The 17,746-nt window shown below is 39.7% G+C and overlaps 1 protein-coding gene across 1 annotated transcript in view; it reads left to right on the top strand.

Moving 5' to 3' along the window:
- The first annotated feature begins 11,593 nt into the window (after positions 1–11,593).
- TENT5D (terminal nucleotidyltransferase 5D) overlaps positions 11,594–17,746 on the top strand; it is a 287,933-nt gene continuing 281,780 nt past the window's right edge. The window contains exon 1 of the mRNA XM_070783895.1: positions 11,594–11,885. The gene's annotated coding sequence lies outside the window, so the exon portion shown is untranslated. The remainder of the gene's footprint in view (positions 11,886–17,746) is intronic.

Genomic DNA, 17,746 nt, shown 5'->3' with positions numbered 1-17,746 from the left:
GAACTGATTCAAATATATTCTTTTTAATGGCTGAGTAATACTCCATTGTGTATATGTACCACAGCTTTCTTATCCATTCATCTGCTGATGGACATCTAGGTTGCTTCCATGTCCTGGCTATTATAAATAGTGCTGCAATGAACATTGGGATCCACGTGTCTCTTTCCCTTCTGGTTTCCTCAGTGTGTATGCCCAGCAGTGGGATTGCTGGATCATAAGGTAGTTTTATTTCCAGTTTTTTAAGGAATCTCCACACTGTTCTCCAGAGTGGCTGTACTAGTTTCCATTCCCACCAGCAGTGTAAGAGGATTCCCTTTTCTCCACACCCTCTCCAGCATTTATTCCTTGTAGACTTCTGGATTACAGCCATTCTGACTGGTGTGAAATGGTACCTCATAGTGGTTTTGATTTGCATTTCTCTGATAATGAGTGATGTTGAGCATCTTTTCATGTGTTTGTTAGCCATCTGTATGTCTTCTTTGGAGAAATGTCTATTTAGTTGTTTGGCCCATTTTTTGATTGGGTCATTTATTTTTTATTTCTGTTACTCTAGGAGGTGGGTAAGAGAGGATCATGCTTCAATTTGCATCAAAGTGTGTTCTGTCTATGTTCTCCTCTAAGAGTTTTCTAGTTTCTTACACATGGTCTTACATTTAGCATTTAAGTCTATAATCCATGTCCTAATTTCATTCTTTTACATGTAACTCTCCAGTTTTCCCAGCACCATTTATTGAAGAGGCTATCTTTTCTACATTGTATTTTCTTGCCTCTTATGTCAAAGATAAGGTGTCCAGACAAGCATTGATTAATTTCTGGGCTTTCAGTCTGGTTCCATTGATCTATATTTCCATTCTATGCCAGTATCATGTTGTTTTGATGACTGTAGCTTTGTAGTATAGTCTGAAGTCAGAAATGTTAAATCCTTCAGCTCCATTTTTCTGTCTTAAGGTTGCTTTGGCTAGTCAGGTTCATTTGTGTTTCCATACAAACTGTGAAATTATTTGTTCTGTGTAAAGTACTGTTGGTAATTTGCTGGGGATTGCACTGAATCTGTAGATTACTTTGGCTTGTATGGTTATTTTACAATATTGATTCTTCCAATCCAATAACATGGTATATCGCTCTGTCAGTTTGTGTGATCTTTGATTTCTCTCATTGCCGTCTTATAGTTTTCTGCAGGCATGTCTGTTGTCTCTATGTAGGTTTCTTTCTAATTATTTTATTTTTTGTTTCTGTTGCAATGGTGAATGGGATTGCTTCCTTCCTTTTTTCCTGATATTGCATTGTTTGTGTATAGAAATGAAAGAGATTTCTCTTTATGACTTTTGTATCCTGCAACTTAATTGATTAGCTCTAGCAATTGTCCACTGTTATCTTCAGGTTTTTCTATGTATAGTATTCTGTCACCTGCAAGCAGTGAGAGATTTAATACTTTTTCCATTTCAATTCCTTTTCTTTTTCTTCTCTGATTGCTTTGGCTAAGAATTCCAAAACCATATTGAATAACAGTGGTAAGACTGGCCACACTTGCCTTGCTAATGATCTTAGAGGAAATGCCTTTCAGGTTTTCACTGTTGGGAATAATGCTCTCTGTGGCTTTGTTGTATATGGACTTTATTATATTGAGGTAGTTTCATTCTATGCTGATTTTCTGGAGTTTTTTTTTTTTTTTTTTTTAATCACAAATAGGTGTTGAGTTTTGTTGAAAGCTTTCTTTGCATCTGCTGAGATGATCATATTGTTTTCACCTTTCCATTTGTTAATATGATGTATCTCATTGTTTGATTTGCATACATTGAAGAATTCTTGCACCCTTGGGATAAACCCTACTTGATCATGGTCTATAATCCTTTTTAATGTGTTATTGGATTTTGTTTGCTAGAATTTTGTTGAGGAATTTTACATCTATGCTCATCAGTGATATTTGCATGTAATTTTTTTTTTTAATGTGGTGTCTTTTTTTCTTTTTATTTTATTTGGAGGCTAATTACTTTACAATATTGTAGTTGTTTTTTCCATACATTGACATGAGTCAGCACTAGATGTACGTGTGTTCCCCATCCTGAATGCCCCTCCCACCTCCCTCCCCATCCCATCCCTCAGGGTCATCCCAGTGCACGAACCCTGAGCACCCTGTCTCATTCATCAGATCTGGACTGGCGAACTGTTTCACATATGATAATATACGTGTTTCAATGCTATTCTCTCAAATCATCACACCCTTGATTTCTCCCACAGAGTCCAAAAGCCTGTCCTATACATCTGGGTCTCTTTTGCTGTCTCGCATATAGGGTCATCGTCCCATCTTTCTAAATTCCAGATATATGCATTTTTTATACTGCATTGGTGTTTTTCTTTCTGGCTTACATCACTCTGTATAATAGGCTCCAGTTTCATCCACCTCATTAGAACTGATTCAAATGTATTCTTTTTAATGGCTGAGTAATATTCCATTGTGTATATGTACCACAGCTTTCTTATGCATTCGTCTGCTAATGGACATCTAGGTTGTTTCCATGTCCTGGCTATTTTAAACAGCACTGTAATGTACATTGGGGTACACGTGTCTCTTTCAATTTTGGTTTCCTCAGTGTATATGCCTAGCAGTGGGGGGATTGTTGGGTCATATGCCAGTTCTATTTCCAGGTTTTTTTAAAGGAATCTCCATACTGTTCTCCATAGTGGCTGTACTAGATTGCATTCCCACCAACAGTGTAAGACGATTCCCTTTTCTCCACACCCTCTCCAGCATTTATTGTTTGTAGACTGTTGGATAGCATTCATTCTGACTGGCGTGAGATGGTACCTCATTGTGGATTTGATTTTCATTTCTTTGATAATGAGTGATGTTGAGCATGTTTTCAAGTGTTTGTTAGCTATCTGTATGTCTTCTTTGGAGAAACTCTGTTTAGCTCTTTGGCCTATTTTTTGATTTGGTCATTTATTTTTCTGGAATTGAGCTGCAGGAGTTGCTTGTATATTTTTGAGAATAATTCTTTGGCTGTTGCTTCGTTTGCTATTACATTCTCCCATTCTGAAGGCTGTATTTTCACCTTGCTTATAGCTTCCTTCATTGTGTAAAAGCTTTTAAGTTTAATTAGGTCCTATTTGTTTATTTTTGCTTTCATTTCCATTACTCTGGGAGGTGGGTCATAGAGGATCCTGCTGTGATTTATGTCAGAGAGAGTTTTGCCTATGTTTTCCACTAGTAGTTTTAGCATTTCTGGTCTTACATTTAGATCTCTAATTCATTTTGAGTTTATTTTTGTGTATGGTATTAGAAAATGTTCTAGTTTCATTCTTTTACAAGTGGTTGACCAGTTTTCCCAGCGCCACTTGTTAAAGAGATTATCTTTTCTCCACTGTATATTCTTGCATCCTTTGTTAAAGATAAGGTGTCCCTAAGTGTGTGGATGTATCTTTGGGCTTTCTATTTTGTTCCATTGATCTATATATCTGTCTTTGTGCCAGTACCATACTGTCTTGATGACTGTGGCTTTGTAGTAGAGCCTGAAGTCAGGCAGGTTGATTCCTCCTGTTCTATTCTTTTTTCTCAAGATTGCTTTGGCTATTCAATGTATTTTGTATTTCCATACAAGTTGTGAAATTATTTGTTCTAGCTCTGTAAAAAATACCATTGGTAGCTTGATAGGAATTGAATTGAATCTATGAATTGCTTTGGGTAGTATACTCATTTTCACTATATTGATTCTTCCGATCCGTGAACATGGTATATTTCTCCACCTATTAGTGTGCTCTTTGATTTCTTTCACCAGTGTTTTATAGTTTTCTATATAGAGGTCTTTTGTTTCTTTAGGTATATTTATTCCTAAGTATTTTATTCCTTTCTTTGCATTGGTGAATTGACTTGATTCCTTAATTTCTCTTTCTGTTTTCTCATTGTTAGTGTATAGGAATGCAAGGGATTACTGTGTGTTGATTTTATATCCTGCAACTTTACTATATTCATTGATTAGCTCTAGTAATTTTCCAGTGGAGTCTTTAGGGTTTTATATGTAGAGGATCATGTCATCTGCAAATAGTGAGAGTTTTACTTATTCTTTTCCAATATGGATTCCTTCTATTTCTTTTTCTGCTATGATTTCTATGGCCAAAACTTCCAAACTATGTTGAATAGTAGTGATGAGAATGGTCACCCTTGTCTTGCTCCTAACTTTATGGGAAATGCTTTCAAGTATTCACTATTGAGGATAATGTTCGCTGTGGGTTTGTCATATATAGCTTATATTATGTTGAGGTATGTTTCTTCTACTCCTTGTTTCTGAAGGTTGTTTTTTTATCATAAATGTTTGTTGAATTTTGTCAAAAGCTTTCTCTGTATCTATTGTGATAACCATATGTTTTTTGTCTTTCAATTTGTTAATGTGGTGTATGATATTGATTGATTTGAGGATATTAGAAAATCCTTGCCTCCCTGGGATAAACCCCACTTGGTCATGATGTGTGATCTTTTTAATATGTTTTTGGATTCCATTTGATAGGATTTTGTTAAGCATTGTTGCATCTATGTTCATCAGTGGTATTGGCCTGTAATTTTCTTTTTGTGTGTTATCTATGTCTGGTTTTGATGTTAGGGTTTTCTTGACCTCATAGAATGAATTTGGAAGTTTACTTTCCTTTGCAATTTTCTGGAAGAGTTTGAGTAGGATAGGTGTTAGCTCTTCCCTAAATTTTTGGTGAATTCAGCTGTGAAGCCATCTGGAACTGGGCTTTTGTTTGTTGGAAGATTTATGACTACAGTTTCGATTTCTGTGCTTGTGATGGGTCTGTTAAGATTTTTTATTTGTTCCATGTTCAGTTTTGGAAAGGTATACTTTTCTAAGAATTTGTCCATTTCTTCCAAGTTGTCCATTTTATTGTTATATAGTTGCTGATAGTAGTCTCATGATCCTTTGTATTTCTCTCCATTTTCACTTCTAATTTTGTTGATTTGATTCTTCTCCCTTTGTTTCTTGATGAATCTAGCTAATGGATTTTCAATTTTATATATCTTCTCAAAGAACCAGCTTTTAGGTTTTTTGACTATGGTCTTTGACTTAGGTTTCTTTACTATGGTCTCTCTCTCTCTCTCTTTTTTTTTTTTTTTTGCATTTATTTCTAACCAGATGTTTATGATTTCTTTCCTTTTAGTAATGCTAGGGTTCTTCATTTCTTCATTTTCTAGTTGCTTTAGGTGTAGAGTTAGGTTATTTATTGGACTTCTTTCTTGTTTCTTGAGGTAAGCCTGTATTGCTATGAACATTTCCCTTAACCCTGTTTTTACAGTGTCCCATAGCTTTTGGGTTGTTGTGTTTTCATTTTCATTTGTTACTACCCATATTTTAATTTCATTTTTTATTTCTTCTGAGATTTGTTAGTTATTCAGAATCGTGTTGTTTAGCCTCCATATGTTGGAATTTTTCATAGTTTATTTTCCTGTAATTGACATCTAATTTTACTGCCTTGTGGTCAGAAAAATGCTTGGAATGATTTCAATTTTTTTGAACTTACCAAGGCTGGATTTATGGCCCAGGATGTGATCTATCCTGGAGAAGGTTCCATGTACACTTGAGAAAAAGGTGAAATTCATTCTTTTCAGGTAAAATATCCTATAGATATCAATTAGGTCTAAGTGGTCCATTTTATCATTTAAAGTTTGAATTTCTTTGCTAATGTTGTTTTGGTGATCTATCCTTAGGTGTGAGTGGGGTATTAAAGTCTTTTACTATTATTATGTTACTGTTAATTTATCCTTTCATACTTGTTAGCATTTGCCTTACATATTGTGGTGCTCCTATGTTGGGTGCATATATATTTATAATTGCTATATCTTCTTCTTGGATTGATCCTTTGATCCTTATTTAGTGTGCTTTTTTGTCTCGTTTCCCAGCCTTTATTTCAAAGTCTATTTTATCTGATATAAGTATTGCTACCCCTGTTTTCTTTTGTTTTCCATTTCTGTGAAATAACTTTTTACAGCCCTTCACTTTTAGTCTGTATGTTTCCCTTGTTTTGAGGTGGGTCTCTTGAAGACAGCATATACAGGGGTCTTGTTTTTGTATCCATTCAGCCAGTCTTTGTCTTTTGGTTGGGGCATTCAACCAATTTGCATTTCAGGTAATGATTGATAAGTATTATCCTGTTGCCATTTACTTTGTTGTTCTCGGTTTGAGTTTATACACCTTTTCTGTTTCCTGTCTAAGGAATATCCTTTAAAATTTGTTGAAATGCTGGTTTGGTGGTGTTGAATTGTCTCTGCTTTTGCTTCTCTGTAAATCATTTAATTTCTCCTTCATATTTGAATGAGATCCTTGCTGGGTATAGTAATGTGGGTTTTAGGTTTTTCTCTTCCATCACTTTCTAAGCATATCCCACCTTTCCTTTCTTGTCTGAAGAGTTTCTATTGAGATATCAGCTGGGTATCCTTATGGGAATCCCCTTGTGTGTCTTTTGTTTTTGTTTTTCCCTTGCTGCTTTTAATATGTGTTCTTTGTGTTTGATCTTTATTAATTTGATTAATATGTGTCTTGGGATGTTTCACCTTAGGTTAATTTTGTTTGGGACTCTCTGGGTTTCTTGGACTTGGGAGACTATTTCCTTCCCCATTTTAGGGAAGTTTTCAACTATTATCTCCTCAAGTATTTTCTCATGGCCTTTGTTTTTGTCTTCTTCTTCTGGGACCCCTATGATTCGAATGTTAGAGCATTTGAAATTGTCCTAGAGGTCTCTGAGGTTTTCCTTATGTCTTTTAATTCTTCTTTTCTTTTTTCCTCTCTGCTTCATTTATTTCCACCATTCTATCTTCTACCTCACTTTTCCTATCTTCTGCCTTAATCCACTGTTAGTTCCCTCCACAGTGATTTTTATCTCGTTTACTGCAGTATACATTACTGACTGTGTCTTTTTTATTTCTTCTAGGTCCTTGTTAAACATTTCTTGCATCTTCTCAATCCTTGTCTCCAGACTATTTATCTGTAACTTCATTTGTTTTCAAGATTTTGGATCATTTTCACTATCATTGTTCTGACTTCAGCAACTTGGTTTCAGTGTAGGTATGGAGACTTTTGGATGATCTTTTACTGATTGATGTTCCTGGAGTCAGGAGTTCTCTGGTGTTCTCAGGTTTTGGACAAAAGCTTCCTGCCTATAGTTTTCAGTCTTATTCTTACAGTAGCCTCAAGAATTATCCATCCGTACAGCACCAATGTTAAAACATATAGGTTAATGAGAAAATATTCTCTGCAATGAGGGACACCCAGAAAGCTTCACTGAGTTACACAGAGAAGAGAAGAGGGAGGTGGGAAACAGTGGTGAACAAGAGGACAAGAGGAGAAATCAAAAGAGGAGAGAGCCATCTAGCCATTAATCAAATCCTTATGTGCTCTCTGCAGACTAGAACACCCAGAGAGGGCCACGGAGTTCCACACAGAAGAGAAGAGGGAGGAAGGAGATAGAGGTGACCAGGAGGAGAAAAGGGGCAGTCAATAGAAGAGAGACAGATCTAGCCAGTAATCAGTTCCCTAAGTGTTTTCCACAGCCTGGGATACCCAAAGAGATTCAGAGTTGGGTAGAGAAGAGAAGGTGGAGGGAGGAGATAGAGGTAACCTAGGAGAGATAAAGGAGAGTCAAAAGGGGGAAAGGGCAACCAAGCCACTATTCACAGTCCTAAGTAAAAATGGGTACTGAAGATTGGATTATTAAAGGTAAAAAATTGGGAAAAAAAAAAAAAAACCCAAAAGGCAAAGAATAAAAATCTAGACTAGACGTTAGACTTTAAAAAATACAATATTAAAAAAAAATCACAAAAAATTATTAAAAATATATATGGAGTTTGCTTTAGAAGTCGGGTCTTTTTTACAAGGTAATAGTAGATTTTGAAAATAAAAATTAAAGGAATAATAGAGGACTTAAAATTTTTTTTAAAAATTATAATAGTAAAACTATAATACACCAAACAACTGTACAGAAAAGATCTTCATGACACAGATAATCACGATGGTGTGGTCACTCACCTAGAGCCAGACATCCTGGAATGTGAAGTCAAGTGGGCCTTAGGAAGCATCATTACGAGCAAAGCTAGTGGAGGTAATGAAATTCCAGTTGACCTATTTCAAATCCTGAAAGATGATTCTGTGAAAGTGCTGCACTCAATATGCCAGCAAATTTGGAAAACTCAGCAGTGGCCACAGGACTGGAAAAGGTCAGTTTTTATTGCAGTCCCACAGAAAGGGAATGCCAAAGAATGCTCAAATGCACAATCGCACTCATCTCACATACTAGTAAAGTAATTCTTAAAATTCTCCAAGCCAGGCTTCAGCAATACATGAACTGTGAATTTACAGATGTTCAAGCTGGTTTTAGAAAAGACAGAGGAACCAGAGAGCAAATTGCCAACATCAGCTGGATCATGGAAAAAGCAAGAGAGTTCCACAAAAACATCTATTTCTCCTTTATTGACTATACCAAAGCCTTTGACTGTGTGGATCACAATAAACTGTGGGAAATTCTGAAAGAGATGGAAATACCAGACCATCTGACCTGCCTCTTGAGAAACCTATATGCAGGTCAGGAAGCAACAGTTAGAACTGGATGTGGAACAACAGACTGATTCCAAATAGGAAAAGGAGTCCGTCAAGGCTGTATATTGTCACCCTGCTTATTTAACTTCTATGCAGAGTACATCATGAGAAATGCTGGGCTGGAAGAAGCACAAGCTGGAATCAAGATTGCCAGGAGAAATATCAATAACCTCAGATATGCAGATGACACCACCCTTATGGCAGAAAAGTTGGCAGGAGGAGAAGGGGACAACAGAGGATGAGATGGCTGGATGGCATCACCGACTTGATGGACGTGAGTTTGAGTGATCTCCAGGAGTTGGTGATAGACAGGGATGCCTGGCGTGCTGCAACCCATGGGGTCGCAAAGAGTCAGACATGACTGAGTGACTGAACTGAACTGAATTATGGCAGAAAGTGAAGAAGAACTAAAGAGCCTCTTGATGAAAGTGAAAGAGAAGAGTGAAAAGTTTGGCTTAAGGTTCAACTTTCAGAAAACTAAGATCGTAGCATCCAGTACCATCAATTCATGAAAAATAGATGGGGAAACAGTGGTTGACTTTATTTTTCTGGGTTCCAAAATCACTGCAGATGGTGACTACAGCCATGAAATTAAAAGACGCTTACTGCTTGGAAGGAAAGTTATGGCCAACCTAGACAGCATATTAAAAAGCAGAGAGATTACTTTGTCAACAAAGGGCCATCTAGTCAAGGCTATGGTTTTTCAGTGGTCATGTATGGATGTGAGAGTTGGACAATAAGGAAAGCTGAGCACCAAAGAATTTATGCTTTTGAGCTGTGGTGTTGGAGAAGATTCTTGAGAGACACTTGGACTGCAAGGAGATCCAACCAGTCCATCATAAAGGAAATCAATCCTGGGTTTTCATTTGAAGGACTGACGTTGAAGCTGTAACTCCAATACTTGGCCACCTGATGTGAAGAGCTGACTCATTTGAAAAGACCCTGGTGCTGGGAAATATTGAGGGCAAGAAGAGAGGGGGACAACAGAGGATAAGATGGTTGGATGATATCATAGACTCACTGGACATGTGTTTGGGTGAAGTCTGGAATTTGGTGATGGACAAGGAAGCCTGGTGTGCTGCGGTTCATGGGGTTGCACAGAGTCGGACATGACTGAGTGACTGAACTGAACTGAAAAATATATCTAGGAATTTCTCTGGAGCTCTTGTGGGCAGTGTGGAGTCAGTTCAGTTTCAGATAGCTCCTCGTTCCAGCTTATACTTCTCAAGGTCTATAGGCCCCTTCCTATGTAGTTGGTGCTAACTATAGGATTTTAATCTGTTGTACCTGTTACTTCCAAAGAGGTTCCCTCTGTTTATTTTGGCATCTTCTTTTTGCATGTCTCATCATTTTCTAATTTCTGCCCTGACACAAGGGGGTGAAGGTGGTCACTTATTTAGGCTGACTCGTTCAGTCATGCTGTGGGGAGGGAGAAACACTGCAAACAAATATCACTGGCGTGTGTGGGGAGCGCACGTAGTGTCTCAGCCACACTGGGTTTGCCCCCACTCATGGTGTGTGTGCATTCCCAGTCTACACTTCTCAGGCTCCAGGTTGCTCTGCAGGGGAACTGTGTAAAGCACACCCTGGTTTGCACTCACTTCCCAGGTTTTAGCTGCTAAGGTTCAGGTTCTCGGGCACTCCACAAATGCACAGACTTGGTTGAGCCTGTGTTTTATGTCCTTCCCAAGTCCGAGTAGCTCAGGCTATCAGGTGCTTGCTGAGCACACTCTCCCCAGGTGTAGTGCATCTTATGGCCTCCCCAGCCCCAGCTATTCAGTTTCCTGGGTGAGCAGTGGGAGTGCCATCTCAGGTGCACTGTGTGTCTCTTCTGGGGAGCTGATCTCTGGCTGCAACCCTGCTGGTGGATGTGAACAGTCCAGGATCCCAGGAAGATTTGGTTAGCAACTGGGAGCCTGCTCACAGTTTGGTAGAGAGTGCCATCTCTGGGGCCTAGATTGCACCTTTCCAGCTCTGGCTGTTGCCCGCCTGCCTTCCTGCCTCTGGCAGGGGATGGGCTGCTTTGCTGCAGGCTAACTCCCCTCTGGTATTCACTCAGTCCTTTGTTCTGTGAGCAGGGCCAGCAGTGCTTTAGGTTAGGGCTTTTTGTGGGAAAGTTCTCTCTCTCTCTCTCTCTCTTTTTTTCTCTCTCTTTCTGGCTATCCCACAGTTTAGCTTGCTATCTCACATTAACTCCCTCAGAATGCCCTCAGGGCATTCAGGCCTGGTCCTTACCCTAAGAAGTGCAGCCTGTGCCTCCCTGTTCAGCCCCCGGTTGCTGGTGGTGGATACTAGTGCTAGGAGTTGCCATTAGGCATGTAATCTGTGGGTTTTATTTATTCATTTATTTATTTTTCCTCCAAGTTATGTTGCCCTCTGAGATTCCAAAGCTCCCCACAGACCCGCCAGTGAAAGGGTTTCCTGGTGTTTGGAAACTTCTTTTCTTTTACAACTCCCTCCTGGGATGGGTCTCCATCCCTAACACTTTTGTTTCTCTTTTTATCTTTTATAGTTTGTCCTACCTCATTTCGAAGACAATGGGCTGCCTTTTTGGGTGCCTGGTGCCCTCTGCCAGAATTCAGAAGTTGTTTTGTGGAATTTTCTCAGTGTTCAAATGTTCTTTCAATGAATTTGTGGGGGAGAAAGTGGTCTCCCCGTCCTATTCCTCTGCCATCTTAGGACCACCCCCAATGTGATATATTTGTCTGGTTTTGATACCAGGGTGATGGTGGCCTTGAGAGAGTCAATTCCTAGGCACGTTGATAAGAAGTCCGGGGTCCCTATGGATGAGGAGAAAGGGGTCTGGGGCTCTTGAAGAGGAAATAAATGTCTGGAATTCTCAAGGAGGAGGAAAGGACAAAGTTTTTTTTTTTTTTTTTTTCTACATTCCTTAGTCTTAGTAAAGATTATTTAACAACAATGTATCCTGGTGAGGACAAGTTTCTCCTTGAGAACCTTCAGATTAACCCTGTTATCTTAAAATGTATATTATGGCAGTGGGTCTAGTAAGATCTTTACAACTTTGAGACATTCTTTTGATTTATTGTAATAACCAGTTAAAAAAAGTATATCACTCCCTTGCTAAAACTAGCGAGGGGGGCACTCTCCGTCCCCCTTCTGATGTCTATGTCAGAAGCTTTCTCTGTCCCCTTTCACTTTAATAAAACTCTGGTATACAAAAGCTCTTGACCGATCAAGCCTGGTCCCTGGTTCCAAAGCTAAATCTTCTTCTTTGGAGATCACAAATCCAATATCGTTCACCATAAGCTATCATCTTGGAGGCTCATCGAGGATCTTCAGCACAAGGTAAGAACACTCAGAGCTCTAGCCTCTCTGCTTTCTCAGTATACACTTTTTCTGCTTTGCTTTACTAACTCTATAGTGTGTTTGTGTGAATGAATGACATGCCATGCTCAAAGCAAGAAATGAGCCCTGCTCTCTGGTTTCATGGTGCTTTGTGATGACTGAAGGCAGTCCCAGAAAGGGGATCCTTGTCAGGGGCTTTATACCGACCTGCCAACGCTAAGAGACACCCAATATCCCTGTGAAGGGAGAAGCCAGAAATGCGCAAAGCATGTGGACTGAACTTTCTTTTCTCAGTCTCCTTTTACTGGTCTCTTTGACCATTTCATAACTGTGGGGGGAATTAGAACTACTAACCTACTCTGTTGGTTCATAGACTCCCTAGGGACTGGTGATCCATGCCATTAATGTGTACTTTTACTTAGACCCCCTGTATGGAGGCACCTAGCCTTGCTAGGAGCTGAAAGTTGCAAGAGCATGTTTGGGAGTGAAGCGGAGCTCTAGCTTCAGGAACGTCTCTTAAGCTAGAGGTCACTCTCTTGGCTGTCTGCCTCAAGGGCCCCCAACCTGAATGTGAATTTTTGTCATGGCTGTGCTTCTGATCTGTGTGGATACAAGCATTACTGTTGACCATTAGGTTTTTAAGGACACAGATCGGGCATTGCAGGATCTGCTCAGATTGGAAGTGTAGTGGGCTTCTTCCTTTGGTAGTGCTAGCTCTCGGCAGACCAGAGAAAGCTCTTGAATGGCTTCTGTCTCAACTCCTTAGATATTTCTTTTGTGGAAGCTGTGGACATGAACTGGAAATATTGGCCCTAGTATCTTGAGGGCAAAAATCACTTTTTGCTCACTGGCCAATCTCTTTTACTATCACATATACTGGTGTGGTGACACTCAGAAGGGACGTCTTGGTTGTTGTTTATCCCTTTATGACTCACTGCTTCTACTGTGATCAGGACTGTACTCAGGAATGTGTGTAGGCATACAGAACATGGATGCTTCCCATAGTAGTCCTAGCTTGGGAAACATTCCAGAGAGCTACTCTGCTCCACCCCGGGTGGCATCAGAGGAAAAGGGCAAATCAAAGTCTTGGTGGTAAGGAACTGAAAATCAATCTGGGATACCATTAGGTCTACCTCTGATGCATCTCCACCCCACCTCAGTGATAGAACTGGGAGGGACAAGTAAGGCACTTGTGTCAGTAAGGGACAGACTAAGTCCAACCAGGAAAGGAAAGCTTAGGTGGAAAGTCTGTATATGCCCCCATCTAGAGCAGGGAGGGATGCCTCCTGTGGAAAGAAAACCACAGCTGTAGATGTTGCTTTTTTCCCTCTTACAGATGGGAGCTAATAGTTCCAGAACCACTCCTTTAAAATGTATTCCAAAAAAATAAAATAAAATAAAACTAGGACAAGTTTGATCCCCAAATTTTAAAAAACGGCACACATGATCTTCTTCTGTGATACTTAATGGCCACACTATCCTTTGGAAGACGAGGAACACTGGCAAGTTGAAGGGTCTCTTAATTATAATACTGTTTTACAATTATACCAATTCTGTAGAAAACAAAAAGTTATAAGTGCCATTTATGTTGCTCTTTATCTCTCTGTGAGACATGCCAGACTTGTGTCTTAAGGGTGCAGATTTGGGTGTGAAACCTACAGCTGACTCCTGTCCTCTTACTTGGCCCCAGTATCCAGGGTTCCCAACTGAACAGGCTAAGAATCAGGGCACCCTTCCAGAAGAGGTTGCCTCAGTCTCAGTAGAAATTCAAGCAGTCCCAATTGTGGTCGAGACTATTTAGAGGATCCAAAAAGTACATAGAAGCCTCTACAAGACTGACTTTATGACCTGACCTTACTTGGAGATATGTAAAGTGTGTCTTGGGACAGGTGCTGCTGACTCCTGACTCGAGAGCTTGAGTTCTGGGGAAAGTTACTACTTTTGGAGATGAAAGGCTTGAATGTGAGACAAGGGGAAAGAGGGAACATGAAATACCCTCCTTCCTACTGGGAGTAAAGCAGTTTTCATAACAGAGCCACTTTGTCAGATGTATTCTTAAAGGACTCAAGCGAGTGCACACTAAGACTTTAAAATTATGCTAAGTTGGCTGACATAGAACAGGGATAAACTCCTAGTAAACTCCTAGATAGACTGGAGGCTCTCCACAAGTTTACTGTCATTGATTCGGAAAATTCAGAAGGAGAAATAATCTTCAAAGATAGATTTATCACTCAGTTGTCTCCAGCTATCTACTGTAAGCTACTAAAACAGGTGTTTGGACTGAATCAGTCTTTAGAAAAACTGTTGCAGCTGGCTCAGACAGTATATTATGATAGAGAATATGAGGAGGAAAATAAAAGGCAAAAAAGAACCAGGCAAAGACTGAAGCCCCAGCACGGCTTCAGTGATATACTCTGAAACAGCCTGAGGAAAAATGCCCAGAGGGACCCAGGTGATAAGGGATGGACTTGTTATTACTGTGGAAAGGAGGGACATCTAAGCCAACCCTGCTCCATGTCTGGTCTGTAAAGAACCATACCTGAGGAGAGACTGCCCTCCAAGACATAGGCCCAGCGGTTGGACTCTCAAGGCAATTGGGACTGAAGATGCCCAGGGGTCCCCACACAAGCTCCCATCCTAATTACACCTGAGGAACCTCAAGTATTAATAACTGTGGGGGCCAATCAGTTGATTTTATTTTGGACACTGGTGCAACTTTCTCTGTGCTCACTGAAGCCCCTGGTCTGCTTTCCTCCTGATCGACTACCTTAATGGGGCTGTCTGGATGAGCCAAATGTTATTGTTTCAGTTGTCCTTTAAGCTGCAACAAGGACTCTTGTGCTGTTTTCTCATGAGTTTCTAATTGTGCCAGAGTCTCCCTCACCCCTTTCAGGGAGGGATATACTGAGCAAGGTCCAAGCTGGGTGTGGCCTCTGTTTTCATGAATATGGAGCCTACTCTTTCTCTCCCATTAATTGAACAAAATGTAAATCCTAAATATGGGCTGATGGAAAAACTGTGGCTCGAGTACAAAATGCTGTTGCTGTCATTATCAAGCTCAAAGACTCCCACATAGTTCCACATCAAAAGCAGTACCCACTAAAGCCTGAGGCTAAGGGTTAAAACTCATCATTGAAAATTTAAAGGAACAGAGGCTATTAACTTCCTGTAATAGTCCATACACCACTCCTATTTTGGGTATGAAAAAATAAAATGATAAATAGAGACTAGTTCAAGATTTATGAATAATAAATGAGGCTGTGGTTCCTTTTACTCATATGCCAAAAACAAATGGATTTTCTTGCTTACAGGTCTGGGTGGACACTTTTACTGGATGGATTGAGGCCTATCCCTGCTGTAATAAACAGGCTAAGGAGTAAAGTTTAAAAATAAAATAAAATTTAAAAAAAAAAAAAATTTTAATCCATGAAATTATTCCCGGATTTGTGCTGCCACAGAGCCTCCAGAGCAACAGTGGCTATGCCTTTAAAGCTGCTGTAACTCAAGGGGTGTCAACAGCTCTAGAAATAGAATATCACTTCCACTGTTCCTGGAGACCCCAATCTTCAGGAAAGGTAGAAAATGCTAATGACATTATTAAGAGACATGTGCATAGAGAGAAACACAAGAAAGTTGGTTTAAAGTTATACCCATAGCTTTAATGATGTCTTGAACTGCCCCTAAAAAAGAAGGGACTGTCTCTATGACAGACTGTTTTTGCACACAGATATTGTCATAGATCCTAAAGCCTTAGAATTAATTATGTGAGCTTTCAGCTTTTCAACAGACATTATGAGAACTCTGGGAGGTGAGCCCTGACCCAGCCTCCATAATCTGTCTAATTTCTGGGTCTGTGGACCAATCCTCCTCATCTACTGAAGGATTCCCATGGTGGGCTTCTCCACTTCAAGGAAAGGACTTTCTTCAACTCTATGCATACGTTCCCCAACAGCAATCATATGTGATGCCTCTTCTTGATCCAATGACATCTAGCAATCTTAAGATGGACTGATGTAACTATGCACATAATGTAACTTTTAATTCTGATTATGTTTTAACTTGGTTTAATGACTATTTTGCTGTACATAAGAAAGTGAATGGGTCTAGATCTGGTGATTTTCTACCTGATGCTTATCAAATATGGGATGAGGCCATATAGCTAACTCCTGAAAAGGGACACCTACAATCTAACGCTCCCATATGCTGGGAACTAACAGAGCCATCCGTGGAAGTTGGCTGACAACTTAATTATAATGACTGGAAACAATTGGGACTTTTTGGCCTCAAGAAATATGCAATGTAATCATTCCTGTATTTTTCAATCCCAGTTCAGGTCATCCTTTTGCCTGGCCAGACACTGATTGGGACTGGACCCCTCAGTCATGCTGGTTTGCTCCAAACGGGACCTACTGGATATGTGGCTCTTATCTATGGGTGTGGCTTCCCCCTGGCTGTATAGGGAGATGAACCCTAGGCCTAGCTTTTACTCATGGCTTCATATTTTCAGAGTTTCCAGAGAAGCCTGCTAATCTGCCATACCTTAAAACTAATTGGGCAAAGTCTGTATTTCACTGGTATGATTATCTGGCTGCAATATTTGTTCACTCTCTGAGAACTACAGGTGTTATGCTATGAGTTCATGCTCTAACTTTACTCAACAGGCTTAACAAGACACAGAACAAATACAAATTAGAAAGCTGGTTTTACAAAACAGATTGGCCTGAGATATTCTATTGGCTGCACAAGGAGAAACTTGTGCTATTATTCATACCCAATGATGTACATATATACCAGATATGAATATTAATGTTACTCAGTTTACTAAACACATGAACAAGATTATTCAAGCTATGGATTCTCCTGAAGCCTCAGTCACCTCACTTTGAGAAACATTAACTAGCTCCACATGGTGGAAAACTATCTTAATCATAATAATTCTAATGTTCTGTTTTTACTGTTTGATCCCTGCATCTGTAAATGTATAACTGGATCTGTTTCTAACCATCTGAAAGCTTTTAAGTTACAAATGGTTTCCCAGGCTCCTACGAGTGCCACAGCCTCCTCCAACTATTACTTGGGCCCCCTGGATCAGAGACCCTCAATATGAGGTTTAGGAGAATATGTTGTCTCAACAATTTAGAGACAATGCCCCTCAGAGCAGGAAGTAGTTATGGAATGAAAACAATGCCCCTTTCAGTTGACAACATAATTCTCCTAAAAGAAAAGGAGGGGCTGAGAGAGTCAATAGGCAGGTTCATAAGAAGTCCGGGTTCCTCAATGAGGAGGAGAAAGGAGTCTGGGGCTCTCAAGGAGGAGATAAGTGTCCGGAATTCTCAAGGAGGAGAAAAGGAAAAACTTTTTTTTTCCTACATTCCTTAGTCTTAGTAAGGATTATATAACAACAATGTATCCTGCTTGAGGACAAATTTTCTCCTTTTTGAGAACCTTCTGACTAATCCTGTTATCTTAAAATGTATATTATGGGAGTGGGTCTGGTAAGATATTTACAACCTTGGGACATTCTTTTGATTTATTGTAATAACCAATTTCAAAAAGTATATAGCTTCCTTGCTTAGACTAGTGAGGGGGGCATTCTCTGTCCCCCTTCTGATGAAGCTTTCTCTGTCCCTTTTCACTTTAATAAAACTCTGCTACACAAAAGCTCTTGAGGGATCAAGCCTGGTTTCTGATCCTGAAGCTAAATCTTCAGAGATCATGAGTCCAACATCATTCACCATAAGCTTTCAGCCTTATTGAATTACTTGGTGTGTGTTCCTCCCTCTGCAATTGTTTATTTTGGATCAGCAGCATTTTATTACAAAATCAACAGGGAATTGTGACCTGGGTGACTCATGCTGGAG

This window comes from Bos indicus, chromosome X (assembly GCF_029378745.1).
Source record: "Bos indicus isolate NIAB-ARS_2022 breed Sahiwal x Tharparkar chromosome X, NIAB-ARS_B.indTharparkar_mat_pri_1.0, whole genome shotgun sequence".
NCBI classification, from domain to species: domain Eukaryota; kingdom Metazoa; phylum Chordata; class Mammalia; order Artiodactyla; family Bovidae; genus Bos; species Bos indicus.
This window is presented reverse-complemented; position numbering and strand designations above follow the sequence as displayed.